This window comes from Panthera leo, chromosome D1 (assembly GCF_018350215.1).
Source record: "Panthera leo isolate Ple1 chromosome D1, P.leo_Ple1_pat1.1, whole genome shotgun sequence".
Classification (NCBI taxonomy): domain Eukaryota; kingdom Metazoa; phylum Chordata; class Mammalia; order Carnivora; family Felidae; genus Panthera; species Panthera leo.
The window spans coordinates 98,916,869-98,933,011 of NC_056688.1; the positions used below are offsets into that span (position 1 = coordinate 98,916,869).

A 16,143-nucleotide genomic window follows, 5' to 3' on the forward strand; every position below is an offset into this window, starting at 1 on the left:
TGTTTGTATAAAAATGTTTATAGCTATATTATCTTTAAGGAAAAAGTGGAAATAATCCAGAAGCAAACTGAAGTAGATAAAGAACAGTAGAATATTATATCACTAAATAATTCCCAAGAAGACTTTATATGTGTGTGAAAAAGCATATGAAATGAATTTTTTGGGAAAAGTGGAACTCCAATACAAACCTGTATATACACTGATAAGAATGGACCACAAAGATATGTAAATCCTTACTATTTTAAGGTAAAGGAATTCTGATTTATGTTTTAAATGTTTTAAAATGCGATAACATATTGATCTTCTGATTTAAAAAAAAAGTATTAGATGACCTAATAAGATTGCTATCAGCTCCATGCTTTTATAATCTCAAGAAAATGAAACTGAAAGTAAAGTTTCTTTTACTTCTTTTCCTTCTCCCTCTAGTACCATTCAGATTCTTCTCAGCTTAACATTCTCCTTGGGCTATTTCCATTAATGAGGCGTTCTACCGGTCATTTTGTTTTGGAAAGACAAAATAAAAATTTAGAGAAAAAGAAGAGAATGTAGTAACTTTCTTTTTTTTTCATGTTTATTTATTTATTTTGATTGAGAGTGAGTACAGTTGGGGGAGGGACGGGGGGGGGGGCGAGAGAGAGAGAGAGAGAGAGAGAGAGAGAGAGAGAGAGAGAATCCCAAGCAGGCTCCACACTGTCAGCACAGAGCCCAATGTGGGGCTTGAACTCATCAACCATGAGATCATGACCTGAGCCCAAGTCAGTTGCTTAACTGACTGAGCCACACAGGCGCCCCAAGAATGTAGTAACTTTCATTCTCCATGTCCATTTATATTAAACATTCTACAAGCAACATGTTTACTTTTGCTTATTCACCCTTCCAGATAGTTCTGGGGAGTAAAATATCCTTCTCCCCCATAATCTAATGAAGGCATTAAGTTGAAGGGTTAAATACCTTCCATAATACCCCAAGGAAGCATGTGTAGGACAGGGATTATAATGAGACCCCCTTACTTGTGCTGTTGAGCCTGGATGCCATTCTGTAGCATGGCAATGCAGGAATGAGATCAATTCACTTTTTTAAGAGCTGGACTGAAGGTCAGTTTGCTTTTCCTTCATGAGTCCAGTTATTTAAGCCGTATACATTTTCTGAAGAACAATTTCTGGAAGCAATTGTAGAAGCATCTTAATACCACCAACAGGTGGAACTGAGTAGAATCTGACTTAGATTGTCCGAAGAGAAGTTGTCATTAGCGAGAAGTTCTGCTTACTTCCCCTTTGCTACTTCTAAATCCATGTGCAGCCCCTCATTTGTTCACTCTGCTGCAAAATACAGCATCTCAGAAGGACATGGTGTGTCATCAGTTCTAAAACTGAACAGAATGTTTCCTCAGTAGGTGGAAAAATTAACTTTAAGTAAAGTCTTTATGTAAGTTCTATGAAATACCAACACACTGATTTGTGGTCTGTTTTATAATCATGTTTATATCACTTATTTGGTATTAATTGGGGTCATTTTAAACTTTCTAAATTTCTGTAAGAATTACCCTAATTCTATGATTCGGTGGAAAATATTTACACTCATGAAATTCAAGTTCAAAATTTTGTTCTACCACTTCCAAGCTGTGTGACCTTGGGCAATTTGCTCATGTGTAAAATGGAGATAATAATCCCTGTCTTATCTGACCCCTAGGCTGGTTGCAAGGTTCAAAGAGATAATGTATGTGAAAGTATTTAGTAAACTTTCAGGGGTGTTAGAAATATTACTGTTCAAGTTATGAAAGTCATTAAGACCTTACCTGTTTGCAGCAATGGTAAGCACATCTCTCCAAATGCTAGGAAAGTATCTGAAACGCTGTGTGCCTTTTTCATATGCACTAACCTAGATCCATGAATAGGCCAATGAGCATTCTGATTGATACATTAATTTGATCCCTCCATTGATACTTTTGGGAAAATATATAGATGCTTTATGTTAACAGCAGGTTTGTCTGGATACAGCAGAAAAACCTAAAATAATATGGTTTGAACAAGTTAGATTATTCCTCTTTTGTGGAAAAGAGTCCATGACTGGTATGGTATGCTCCAAGGTATAATCAGGGACTCAGGTTTCCATCTTTTTGCTCCAACATCTTAACCAGAGATTCCATCTTTTACCTCACGATCCATGAGTAGTAAATAAGGGACATCTTTCAGCTGAATCAGTTCCATTTAAGTATTATCTAGAAGACCCACACAATATTGTACTTTTATTTTATAGCTTAATCACATGACTAAAGTCTGGCTACAAAAGAAGCTGAGAAAATATGATTTTTATACCAGTGGCCATGAGCCCAGGTAAAAATTGGAGTATGTTTCTAAAGAGGAAGAGGTAGGCAACTAGCAGTCTTTGTCACAGCCTTATATAAATATATGGATGTCTTCTGTTATAAATTGTCCTCCCCTTTCCTCCCCAGCACATGCATGCACACACACACGTGCATACAGGTGCACATGTGTATACACACACACACACACACACACACACACATACACACACCTCTCACATTCACATATACACTGCCTATTTTATTTCCTGGATAAATTAGTCCACTCCAGTGATCCTCTGCCCAGAAGTTCTTTTCTGATGCTGATGCTTGGTGATTAATACCAACTTCAGGAGAGTGGTCAGTTGAGATCAGTAAGCAGAAAGCTCTCTGGTTTTTTTTCAGTATAGCCAGTTGGTCAACAGAATAAAGTGACTATATGTGTACTCAGCACTATGCTTGATACTGCAAAAGATCTATACGGGATATAATATAGACTCTTCCTCCTTTGTTTGATCTTAGTAAATGGAGCCATCGTATTCCCAAATGCCCCAGAAGGGAGCCCAGAAATCATCCTAAATTCCCTCTCATCTTTTACTTCTCATAGTCAATCATTTAACAACTTCTGTTGGTTATCCCTCTTTTGTTTTGATCTGTCATTCTTACTGCAACTTCCCTAAGTCAGGTCTTTGTTATTTCTGGCCTGGACCATTTCAACAACTGCTTGAGTTATATCTGTGCCTCTGTACTTGGATCTGTACCTTTCTCCCTCCAGTTCTTCCACAGTGCTGCCAGAGTAATCTTTCAGAAATAGAATTCTGATTGTTACTTTCTTGCTCAAAATCCTTCAGTGGTTTCCCCAAATCTGTGCTCTTTATAAGGCCTTTTGTAATGATGATGGTGTCTAGGCTTATATCTTAGCAGTACTGAACTGTGTTTAGTTTTTCAGATCTGCCATGCAAATATGAAAAATATCTTGGGGCTCCTGGATGGCTCAGTCGGTTGTGTCTGACTTCAGCTCAGGTCATGATCTCACAGTTCGTGAGTTTGAACCCTGCGTCAGGCTCTGTGCTGACAGCTTGGAGCCTGGACCCTGCTTCGGATTCTGTCTCCCTCTCTCTCTGCCCCTCCCTCGCTCATGCTCTGTCTCTCTCAAAAATAAACAAACATTAAAAAAAAATTAAGGGGCACCTGGGTGGCATCTTGGTTTCAAGCTCAGGTCACGATCTCACGCTTCATGGGTTCGAGCGCCACATAAGGCTCTGCACTGGCAATACTGAGCCTGCTTGGGATTCTCTCTTTCTCCATCTCTCTTTGTCCCTCCCCCACTTGTGCTGTCTCTCTCTCTCTAAATAAATTAACTTAACTTTTTAAAAAAATATCTTCATCTTTCTGCATGTGCTGATATGTCTCTATTGAATATCCTCCCTCCACTTGTTCACGTGGCAAATTCTTTCATCTCCTTTCTCAGCTTAAATATTCCTCCTCTGAAACTCTTTATCTAAGGCAACAAAGCAACTCTTTCTCTTTACACTTTTTATATATACCTCCTTTATAACAATTATCATACTATATTATAATCATTAACTTGTGTGTCTGTTGCTCAACAGATGGTAAGCTCCTCAAGGACAAAGACAACACTTAGGTATTAAATAAATAATTATTAAACAAATAAAGCAATGTTTTCAATTGCATTGCAATATAGTTGAAGACATTTACAGATGAAATAAGTGTAACACAGTCAGTATGCTATCAAGTGCTATGTAATAAGTAATAGGAATTCAGAAAAAAAAGAGATCACTGGAAATTGGAGGAACTAGGGAAGGAATCACAGAGATATATCTCCAATAGGGAAAATAGCAAAGTGATTTGCGCAGGAAAAACTAAAAATTCTAGGGACATATTTTTATGTTCAGTAATGTTTGTATAAGGGAATACTTATAATGTCAAAACAAAGTACTACATTAAATTTTTAAAAATATAATATTAAGTAAACAAAAAAGGAAAGAAAAATGAGAAAGGAAAAAAACCCAAGAAAATACAAGGGGTATATTGGTTTAATTTTGAACCTTTTAATCTATACATGTCTTTAGTTCCTTTTACTTTAGTTTTTTTCTCATCTCTGAGGAAATCAAAGTCCCACTGTATAAATGCTTTATTAATACTACTGTAGGGACACCTGGGTAGCTCAGTCAGTTGAGTGCCCGACTCTTGATTTCGGCTTAGGTCATGATCTCATGGTTGCGAGATCAAGCCCCATGTCAGGCTCTGTGCTGAGCATGGAGCCTCCTTGGGATTCTCTCTCTCTCTCTCTCTCTCTCTCTCTCTCTCTCTCTTTCTCTCTCTCTCTCTCTTCTCCTCCTCCTCCTCCTCCCCCACTCCTGTTCCCCCATCACACACACACTCTCTCTTAAAATAAATAAATAAGCTTAAAAAATACTACTATATTGCCTATAAGAATCTGCATGGTCTCTGGAATATTATTCAGCCATAAAAAAGAATGAAATCTTGCCATATGCAACAACATGGACAGAGCTAGAGAGTATAATACTAAGTGAAACCAGAGAAAAACAAATACCATATGATCTCATGCATATGTGGAGTTTAGGACACAAAACAAACAAGCAAAGGTAAAAAAGAAAGACAGACAGACAGACCAAGAAACAGACAACAAACTGATGCTTACCAGAGGAGAGAGGGGTGGGGAATGGATGATAGGTGATGGGGATTAAAGAGCACCCTTATCATACTGAGCACTGAGCAATATATAGAATTACATAGGATCACTATATTGTACACCTGAAACTAATGTAACACTATGTGTTAACTATACTGAAATTAAAATAAAACCTTAAATAAAATTTAACAAAAGGAAAGACTTTGACTAAGCCTTTCTCAGGAGAAGACATACATATGGCTAATAAACACATGAAAAAGTGCTCAATATTATTATTCACCAAAGAAATGCAAATCAAAGCCATGAGATACTACTTCAAACTAAGATGGGTAAAATACAAAGTTGGGCAATAACAAGTATTGGCAAGAATGTGGAGAAATTACACGCTCATTCGTATCTGGTAGGATTATAGAATGACATAGCCACTTTTGAACACAGTTTGGCGATAAAACATACAGTTACCATATGATCAGCACTTCCACTCCTAGGTGTATCCCCATGAGAATTAAAAGGGTCCGTGCAAAAATCTGTACACAAATATTCATAGCAGCATTGTTCATAATAGCCAGAAGGTGAATACAATTGATGGATGGATACACAAATGTGGCAAACTCAGAATGAAATGTGTTCAGCAAGAAAAAGAATGAAGTATTGACACAAGCTACGATATAGATGAACCTCAAAAATGAGATGCTAAGTGAAAGAAGGCGGTCACAAAAGGCCACGTATTGTATGATTCCATTTATAGGAAATGACCAAAGTAGGCAAATCAGTAGAGACAAAAAAATAGATGAATAGTCTCCAGGGTCTAGGAGAAGAGGGCATAGGAACTGACTGCAAATGGGTACTTATTTTGGAGGCTTGAAGAAATGAAGAAATTAGGTAGTGGGGATGGCTGCACAACTAAAAACTGTTGAATTGTACATGTTAAAAAGGGTGGATTTTATGGTGAGAGAATTATATCTCAATAAAGCTGTTACTAAAAGAATCCACTGGCATGCCTGGCTGCTCAGTCAGTGGAGCGTGAGACTCTTGACCTTGGGGTTGTGAGTTCAAGCCCCACATTGGGGGTAAGAGTTCACTTAATAATAAAATAAAAAGAAAGAAAAAAGAAAAGAATCCACATTGTCTCAACCTGCAATCTTTTTAACTGTGCACATTTACAGTATTAATATATGCTTATATATACATACTTAATATACACTATATATACTGTACATGTATACATATGCTTTAACTAGGTCATACATTCAGAGGTTCAAAAAATATATAATGAGACATGCATTGAGAGGAATTCTTCCCACTCTGTCCCAATTTACCCCTTTCTTCCTCTCTTATGCTCTGTAGACAACTGCTTTTATTCAACTAGCTCTTTTATAAAAAAAAAACACACACACACACACTGTATTTATTTTTGAAAGAAAGAGACAGAGTGTGAATGGGGGAGGGGCAGAGAGAGAGGGAGACACAGACTCCGAAGCAGGCTCCAGGCTCTGAGCTGTCAGCACAAAGCCCAACGTGGGGCTCAAACCCACGAAAGCAAGTTCATAACCTGAGCTGAAGTTGGACTTCCAACCGACTGAGCCACCCAGGCGCCCCTAATGTTTACTTATTTTTGAGAGAGAGATAGAGCACAAGCAGAGGAGGGACAGGGAGAGAGGGAGACACAGAATCCGAAATAGGCTCCAGGCTCTGAGCTGTCAGCACAGAGCCCAGCGCAGTGTTCGAACCCGTGAACTGTGAGATCATGAACTGAGCTGAAGTTGGACACTTAACTGACTAAGCCACCCAGGCACTCCTCAACTAGCTCTTTTAAATCTATATGATAGGATTATGTTTTGTTTCTCCTAAGTTTCCAGTATTGCTAAGCCATTTTGTTTTTCTGATATGACCTCTTTCTTTACTTTTTCTAAAATGCACTCTTTTTCTGCCTTTATCATAAAGGCATGTAATAATTTGCCTCGTTTGGCTGTCTCCAAACTAAGGTCTTAGTATAATCCAGTGGTCTGATTATCAGTACTTAGATTATCTTCTAGCCAACCATTATATTAAATAAAGGTAACACTTTCTTTGTAATACTTGTTATCATTTGTCACTTACAGAACAAGACAAAATTTATTTATAACTTTTCCTGGATTATAATTGGTACAAGAGATCTCAACAGACTATCAGTAGGATAAAAGAAGCCAGGATAATATAATTTGACTATTCCATTTGGAAGGTTGGGTTCAGGGACACCTGGGTGACTCTGTAGGTTGAGCGTCTGGCTCTTGGTTTCGGCTCACGTCATGATCTCAAGGTTCATGGGATCGAGCCACATGTCAGACTCTGTGCTGACAGCACGGAGCCTACTTGGGATTCTCTTTCTTCCTCTTCCCCTCTCCCTGCTTGCTCATGCTCTTGGTCTCTCTTTCCCTCTCTCTGCCTCTGCCCCCCACACACACTCTCTCTCTCTCAAAATAAATAAATAAACACTTAAAAAAATTGTTAGAAGGTTGGGTCCATAGTATGAAAAAAAGTATTTGAAAATAATTTAGTTTTGCCATGACTTATTTGCTTGCTTTGTATAAACAAAAACTTTGGCAATGTGGTTATAGATAAAAATATGAAGAACTTCAGAACTGCATTTGAGCAAGCCCAAGTACTTTCCATTGCTGAATCAAGAGTGAAAAGAATGAGGAAGGATTTCAATTTCCTTTTTTTTTTTTTTTTTAAGTTCCATTTAAGTAATGTCTCTATCTCATGTGGGGCTCAAACTCATGACCTTGAGATCAAGAGTCACAGGCGCCTCCAACTGAGCCAGCCAGGCATCCCTTCAATTTCTTTATCTATAAAATAATGGGAGTTGAACGGTATGATCTTAAAATCCTTCCACTCCTTAAGCTTGTGCAATTCAGGAGCAGTGCTGAGAATAGTAATGAAGTGATTGGCTACTGGTTCCAAGTTTAGTACAACCAAGAGAGGCCAGTGGGACAATCTGTGGGAGGACGTAAGTGATTTCAAGTCCTAGTGAAGAGGAATAGTGTGTTCAATGGACATGGAGGAGGACAAGGAGTTTTCAGGTCAGGGGATTTGATAGGCCATCATTGTGAAAGAAACCCCACTATGTTCTCCTGGGAAGAGAGATGTGGGTTCTGGGTTCTTCTTCTTTTTTTTTTTAACATGTAGGTCACGAACTCTCAGGGGAGCTATAGGTGAACCTTAGGAGGTTCTCAAATGCTCTAAATTATGTAGAACATATTAAATTATATGCATTTTTTCTGTGAGAAAGTATTTGCAGCTTTAAGTAGATTCTTATCATGACCTAACCCCCCCCCCAAAAAAAAAGCCACTCACTCTTAAAATAATGGGGTGCCTGTGGCTCAGTTGGTTAAGCTTCCAACTTAGGCTCAGGTCATGATCTCATGGGTTATGGGTTCAAGTCCCATGTCGGGCTCTGTGCTGACAGATCAGAGCCTGGAGTCTGCTTCAGATTTTGTGTTTCCCTATCTCTCTGCCCCTCCCCTGCTTTCTCTCTCTCTCTCTCTCTCTCTCTCTCTCTCTCTCTCAAAAAGTAAACATTAAAAAAAAAAAGAAGAAAATCTAGAAATGAATGATAAAGACTCCTAATGATTAAGATGGAGAAAAAGGGACACTTCAGTGACCCTGCAGTGGGTAAATATGGTCATTGTGATATGGTCAGCTGGGTTTCAATCACAAGACATAGAAGTAAGGGGTGAGGAAAATGAATAGAGTAGAGCAGAATTTGCCATCAGGCAGTTTTGAGTCTTGGCTTGCCATTATTAGCTGGGTGACCTTGGGCAAGCTCATAACCTCTGTAAACCTCGATTTCCTTAGCTGTAAAACGGGGATAGTAAATATCTACCTGAAGTGGTGGTTGTGAAGGTAAAATGAGATAACACAGCTGGAGCACATAGTACAGTACCTCTCCCCTCACAGGTTTTAGATTTTGTATATTTATTTGAAGGCCCTTATTGTCCATTTTATTCTGAAAGACTGGTCCATCTTCAGAGAACCACTCAGTGATCCTCACACTCGAGAAGATCATGTCTTATTAAGTGGTTAGTTTAGAGGTTCTTTCCCATGCAGATTTGCAAGCCGGCTGTGTAAAAAACCCACATTGGAACTTGTTGCCTGGCAGCACGTGTCCCTGAGTGGTAGTACATGGCTTGCATTGTAATGTCATCAGTGCAGGGGCCAGCTGGCTGAACATGTACTGCCACATGGGCTAGGGACTCCATTCCTCAACAAAACAGCAGCCAGCACTAGGGTTAACAGAAAATGACAAACCAGGCATGGATGAGGGAGGCGCCAGCAGAGCAGCGGGATGTCCTTTGATTTGCTTCTGTTATTTGCATGTCTTTCTTGTGATGTCTGTGAAATGTTCAGAATGACAAAGTTTTTAAAAGACCTGCTGACTCCGCCTGAAAAATGTGAAAAACCTCCCGTTTAGAGACCTATTATGTCCAGCTAGCCTGCATTTTCTATATCTTTTTCTTCATTTTTTATTAATGCAAACATTTGCATGAAGACAGAACCTTTGTTTCTTAAAGAGTTCATCTGCCCCTGCTGCTCACTGGCCCTGCCACGCAAGAGCACAACAGAACCTTTGTTATGCTTGCCGCAAAGCTGTTTATGAACGGTGGCTTACTGAGGACTGCTTCCTGTGCTGGGTGCTTCCATTTTGTCTAAAAAGAAAAAAAGAAAATCATTCTTAGGAGTGAAAAGAATTTGGACTTGCTTTTATTCAAGTCTTGGATGTTGAAATGACAAGCAGCCCCCAAATTTGTGAGGAACTGGTAATTGCATCGAATGCATTTTTTCACTTTACCTTGAACATAATGAGGCTCTTAGTAACAATGGAAGGAACAAGTGCTTTCTCATTGGAATAGAGGGAAGGAACAGTAAAAAGGCAACAGAAGGAGGGGTTGAGAACCGGACAAAAGTGGCTTCCTGTAAGAACCCTAATATTGTAACAGAATGTGTTTTGGTACTTAGTGTTTCCCACCTGGGAGGCACAATCCTGAAATGGTTGAGTTGAATAAAGAATAACACCACAGTGTATAAATAGTGATACAGTTTATGTATTCATTCAGTAAATATTTGAATGACTTGTATGTGGAAGACACTGAATGGTCCTGGGTGTTAAAGGGGATAAAAGATAAATGAGTCATGGTAACTATCAGTCTTTAAGGAGTAGGGAGTCTAACAAAGAAGGTAACACATGTAGAACACAAATAACTCTGTATCAAGGTAGAAAGTGCCATTGGAAATATTTAAAATAGGTGTTTAGGGAGATCAGGAAAAGAAAGATTACTTCTGGATCGGGGAGAATCAGGGAAAGCTTCACAAAAAAGGTGGCAGTTGACTTGAGCTTGGCAGGAAAGGGAGGCTTGGACATGGCAATGTAGCTGAGAGTGATGATGAGTCAAAAATGATGTTGGTCTGGTAAAATAGGTCCCTAAGTATATTTCCATAGGGTACTTTGGTGTTTAGGCTATTGATTTAGATGATATGGTATGCGTTGGCATGAGTTTTCTGTGTAAACTAAATTAGGGCTGGCCTAGCCTATGCTGTTCCATTCACTCTATGACTTTTGTATACTTTGGCCTCAGCCTCTAGAGTCTCTATAAATATCTACAATAGTATCTTTACTTTCATCACAAAAATAGTAACTCAAAGGGATTATTGGGCATTATTACAGCCATATCTCATAAGCAGGGTGTAGACAGAGTTCTGAGTGGGGATTTGACACTTGAGACTCTCATTTGAAAGAGAATCCCTACCTCCATAGGGAGGCAGTATCAAGCAGAAGAGAGAGGATCAGGAATTCTAAGCCCATGAGTTTTCAGCTGCCTTAAATTAGAACTTATTTCTGTACTTTTCTGCCATTAGACTAAATGAGGTCCTTTTATTGTTATATGAGCTATTGTGAGTGCCAGCTAGTTCCTGTGAAATAGTTTGAATGCAAAATGCCAAGAAATTGATAAGTTATTGCATTAGTACCTTGTTGCATCAAAACCACTAATCTGTATACTCATAGTTAATTGCATCCCAAATAAAATTGCTAATAATCTGTAAATGCATGGGTTTCCCCAAAGGCTACAACCTTTGATGACTATACAGCACAATTAATTTTTACCTTGTAACTTAAGAAAATTTTTTTAACGTTCATTCATTTTTTGAGAGACAGTGACAGAGCATGAGGGGGGGAGGGGCGGAGAGAGAGGGAGACACAGAACCGGAAGCAGGCTCCAGGCCCTGGACCGAGAGCACAGAGCCCGATGGGGGCTCAAACCCATGAACCGTGAGATCATGACCTGAGCCGAAGTTGGACGCTTAACTGACTAAGCTACCCAGGCGCCCCTCACCTTGTAACTTTAATGCTTCCCTGCCTGACATGACATTCATTATGAGTGGCACTTGATTTACTCCATGTTTGTCAGTTTATAGGGTTTTATTTAACTTGTGGTTTTATGAATGTTTATGGAGTTGATTTGGTAACAATACTGCTCTACAAGTAACTGTTTTTGCAAAGCTGTTGTAATGACAATTATTACGTGGGTTCTTCATGTGTCCCATAGATTGTAACTGTGGGAAACTTAAGTGCCACTTCAGATTTCTCTGATGTTCTCAGTACACTTTGTTATGGTCAGCTGAGTACTTTAAGTTTGGATCTCTGTAAATGCCTCCTTAAATTTTTTTTTTTTTTTTTTTCTGTAGCTTCTGGCACATGAAATTGACTCCAAACTACTAATTCTGTATTATGAGATTTAGGCTAGAAATACTGAAGCAATAGGATGTAGGTACTTAGCCTTCATTGACATCCCCCAAATATCAAAAATCACCAGTTTTAGGAAGAAGGGAAGAAGGAAGGATTAATGGCTGACTAGAGACTCTTTGAATGTCAAAGCACTCAGCTTTGCACAGCTGTTAACTTGTACAATACCTCTATTGGTTGAGGGAAATAGACCTCAGTTTTCCGTCCTCCACTTTACATAAAGATCTTTAGTGACCTCTTGTTTTCTGGTTGTCACAGGTGATGTTAACATATGTGTGATGTTTTGTTTGCCCCCAGCATGTCTTTTAGTATTTGAGTTTGACCAGCTGTATAGCAGCACTGTGGTGGTTTGGATGCCCAAATGCATTTTATTAGTTTTGTGTGTTTTATAATGAACTTTTAATGTGAAAGATCTTTTCTTAATTTGTAGCTCTGTCCTTAGAAAATTCCATTTGACACATGTCATGCTGCATAGATAGATAGCTTTTTAAAGGCTGTGGTATAGTGCAGTCTTGACCACAGGCCTGGATTCAAACCTGTCTCTGCTACTCACTAGACTGTTAACCTTTGGGTAAGTTACATATCTGAGTCTTCCGTTTTTCATCTATAAGATGGAGATAAAAGAAAAGTACCCATCTCATAGGTTTGTTGTGAGAATTAAATGAATTAAGAGCCATAAAATGCTTAGAAGGCTGTCTTGCACAGAGAGTTTAATAAATGTTAGCTGTTGTTATTATTATATTTATAGGTTTAACTACCAGTAAGCAAACCCTGTAATGATTAAGAGCTATTAGAGAAGGGAAGCCTCCTGCATTTATATCAAGGATGTTTATCAGGATATTTGTATGCAGTGTGTGATTCACTTACAATTTTTTCTGGGCTCCCAAAGTTAAACTTGACACACAGCTGTTTTATATTTGGAGCTAGTTAACGTTTGAAGAGGCCTGATTTGGGGTTAACACTTTTACTTTATTTTTGTCTATGGTAAATTTTAAATTTCTTTTTATATTATGCTCACTATGTTAATTGTGAATTCATGATTTGGTAAGGGACACAGTTACTTAAACTAAAGATCATACTAGAAAAAAAAAATAGTTGGAGTAGAGAGGGTCTATCTGAACAATACACAAAGCACAAAAGCCACAGTAAAATACTTTTGACTATATCAACATTTAAAATGTCTGTACAATGCAAGATACCACAAATTAAAAGAAAAGCCATAAGATAGATATATATATATTTCCAACATATATAGAATTAGAAAAAAAAACTACAAATAAAGGAGAAGAAAGAAGAACCAGAGAGGAAAATGGGCAAAGGATACTAGCAGATTATTCACAGAAGAAGAAATACAAATAAACATGTAAATATGCTTAACTTAATTTGTACTTAAGAAGACTAAAGTTAAAACAAGAGTGAAAAGCTATTTTATAACTGTTAAATTGGCAAAATTACAAAGTCTTGGACCAAGGATAGTGAAAACAGATATTCTCATGGCTGGGAAGAATATAAATTGGAATAACTCTTTGTAAAGCAATTGTATATATGTAAGTAAACATGAAGATGAGGAGTAAGGGGAACCCTTGTGCAATGCTGGTGGGATGATAAACTGGTGCAGCCACTATGGAAAACAGTATAGAGGATCCTCAAAAAATTAAAATAGAACTAGCCTATGATCCAGCAATTCCATTTCTGGGAATATATCCAAAGAAAATGAAAACACTAAGTCAAAAAGATAACTGCACCCCAATGTTCATTGCAACATTATTTACACCAGTTAAGACATGGAAACAGCCTAAATGTCCATCAGTGGATGAGTGGATAAAGAAGTTGTGGTGTATACATATAGTGGAATATTATCCAGCTACAAAAAAATGAGGAAATCCAACCATTTGTAACAACATGGGCGGATCTTGAAGGTGTTATGTTAAGTGAAATAAGTCAGAGAAAGACAGATACTGTTTGATTTCACTTATATATGGACTCTAAAGAAAACAACAAACGAAAACTCAAACTCATTGAAGAAGAGATCAGACATGTGGTTGCCAGAAGCAGTGTGGGAGAGGGAATCAGAGGGAGGTGGAGGAGAGGCAGGGTGCAGATTTCTAGTTATAAGATAAATGAGGACTGGGGATGTAATGTATAGCATAATGACTATGGTTACCACTGCTGTATGATACATGGGAAAGTGGTTAAGAGAGTGAATCCTAAGAGTTCTCATCACAAGGAGAAAAATGTTTTTTCTTTTCTTTTTATTGTACCTATGTCATGACTGTTAGCAAAACCTATTGTGATAATCATTTCATAATATATGTAAATCAAACTGTTGCTCTCTATGCTTTAAACTTATAGGATGATGTTTGTCAATTATTTCGTAATAAAACTGAAAAAAAAACCCCACAAAGATATGTGCATTCTGTCACATGCCAATTTCATAGAAAAACTTCCACATATGCACAGGGAACCATGTACAAGAATGTTCAACACAGCAAGATTTGCTATAGTGAAAATATGAAAACAACTTAAATATTTATTAATAGAGAAATATTTGCCATTGAGAAATACTACAAGGGTAAGTTGGTTCCGTATTATTTTATAAATGATCTCCAGACATGGTTGAGTGAAAAAAAAGCAAGGTTCAGAAAAATATGTGTCATTTATTTAAAAACAAAACTAAACCAAGCTCACAAATTATGTATTTTTTAAAGTGTGCATACCAACCTGATAACAACTGTTGTCAATGGGAACAGGGATTGGTTTTTAACTTTTTCTGTACTGTTGGAATCTTTAAAAATAATTACATGTGTAATTAGACATAAACATTAAAAAAAATAAAGACCATACAAATGCTTTTAAGTGTCTGGTTTACCAATTTAAGCTTCTTTTCTAGTATTTATAATGGATAGCCAGAATTTCTCGATAATACAGTAAAAAATGGGACACTTTGTAGGGTTTTGGATTTTTCTTATTTTGTTTTGCTTTTTGTTTTTGAGAGGTCGTGGGTTATAGTGGAAGAGTACAGGCTTTGGCATGCACACCTAGATCAGCCATTAGTTAAGACTTTAGCAGGTTCCTTAATCTCTCTGAGCTTCAAAAAAGTCTATTACTTACCTCGTTGAGTTGTATAAGGATTACATGTACTGGCTTTCCTCATTTCCCACCTCCTTTGGTCAGAGGAAATTGGTCTAGTGTGGTCTAAGATCAAAGATGGTCTTGTCTGGGTGATAAAATATGTCACCAGGACATACTGTATCCCTGCATCAGGACATCTGAGTAAAGACGGAGGATGGTAAATAATTAATTTTAGAGGCCTATTAACATTTTAAACGAGTAAGCCATCTATTTGCACTTCACAGGATCAAATCAAATCATGCTAGTGATTTATAAATGATCTTGAACTTGAAGCTTCTAAACAGTTTACATGACAAGTTGTGTGGTTAACAGGGTTACTTTTCTTATCTCAGAGAACAAACGGTCTTAATTTAATTCAACATGTGTGCCAGCCAGCATCTGAATCTCAAGAGGCTTCAAAAACTAAAATGTTTCTCAGGAGGACTCTGGCAAGGGAGGAAAAAGCCAGATTTAAAGTTGAATATATGTATATACTGTGCTTTTCACATATACTGCTGTTGCTTTTATGTGTATCTATTAATATCATATGTAGTAGTTCATGTGAATATTTTCCCAGTGAGACTTGTTTATTCTAGTATAGGGATTCTGTATTAAATAATAATAATAAAATGAATGGTCTAATTAATGTAGGTGGAAATTCTAGGCCCCTCAAGCAATAATTTCTAAATGAGACCCTTTATTTGATTGCAAAACAAACAAGCTAATACTTTGATGGTATTTATGCTTGGGAAGAGAGTTAAAAAGAAATAGTTCTGGACTTTCCCCATGTAAATTAGAGCCTCTTGAGTAATTAGCAGTTAATAAGTGAATGCTTCCTACAAGTTTAAAGGTTATAGCTGAAATGGGCATATGATTATGTATATTATTATATGTGTAGGGTTTATATAACCCAGGAATCCTTGAAGATAATCTGTAAACATCCTTGGTTGGGCAAACAGAACTTTAAGTGAGTGGGGGTGGCTTTTGTAAGTTGGCCGCTTGGTGGTTTATTAGTGTTGAAAACCTACTGTCTTGGGGCGCCTGGGTGGCTCAGTCGGTTAAGCGTCCGACTTCGGCTCAGGTCACGATCTCACAGTCTGTGAGTTCGAGCCCCGCGTCGGGCTCTGGGCTGATGGCTCAGAGCCTGGAGCCTGCTTCTGATTCTGTGTCTCCCTCTCTCTCTGCCCCTCCCCCATTCATGCTCTGTCTCTCTCTGTCTCAAAAATAAATAAAAACGTTAAAAAAATAAAATAAATAAAATAAAAATAAATA

At 37.8% G+C, this 16,143-nt stretch overlaps 1 protein-coding gene across 3 annotated transcripts in view; it reads left to right on the plus strand.

Annotated features, from left to right (window-relative positions):
• The window catches only part of CD1H11orf49 (chromosome D1 C11orf49 homolog), a 198,466-nt gene that overhangs the window by 28,650 nt on the left and 153,673 nt on the right, over nucleotides 1–16,143 (plus strand). The window lies entirely within an intron of this gene.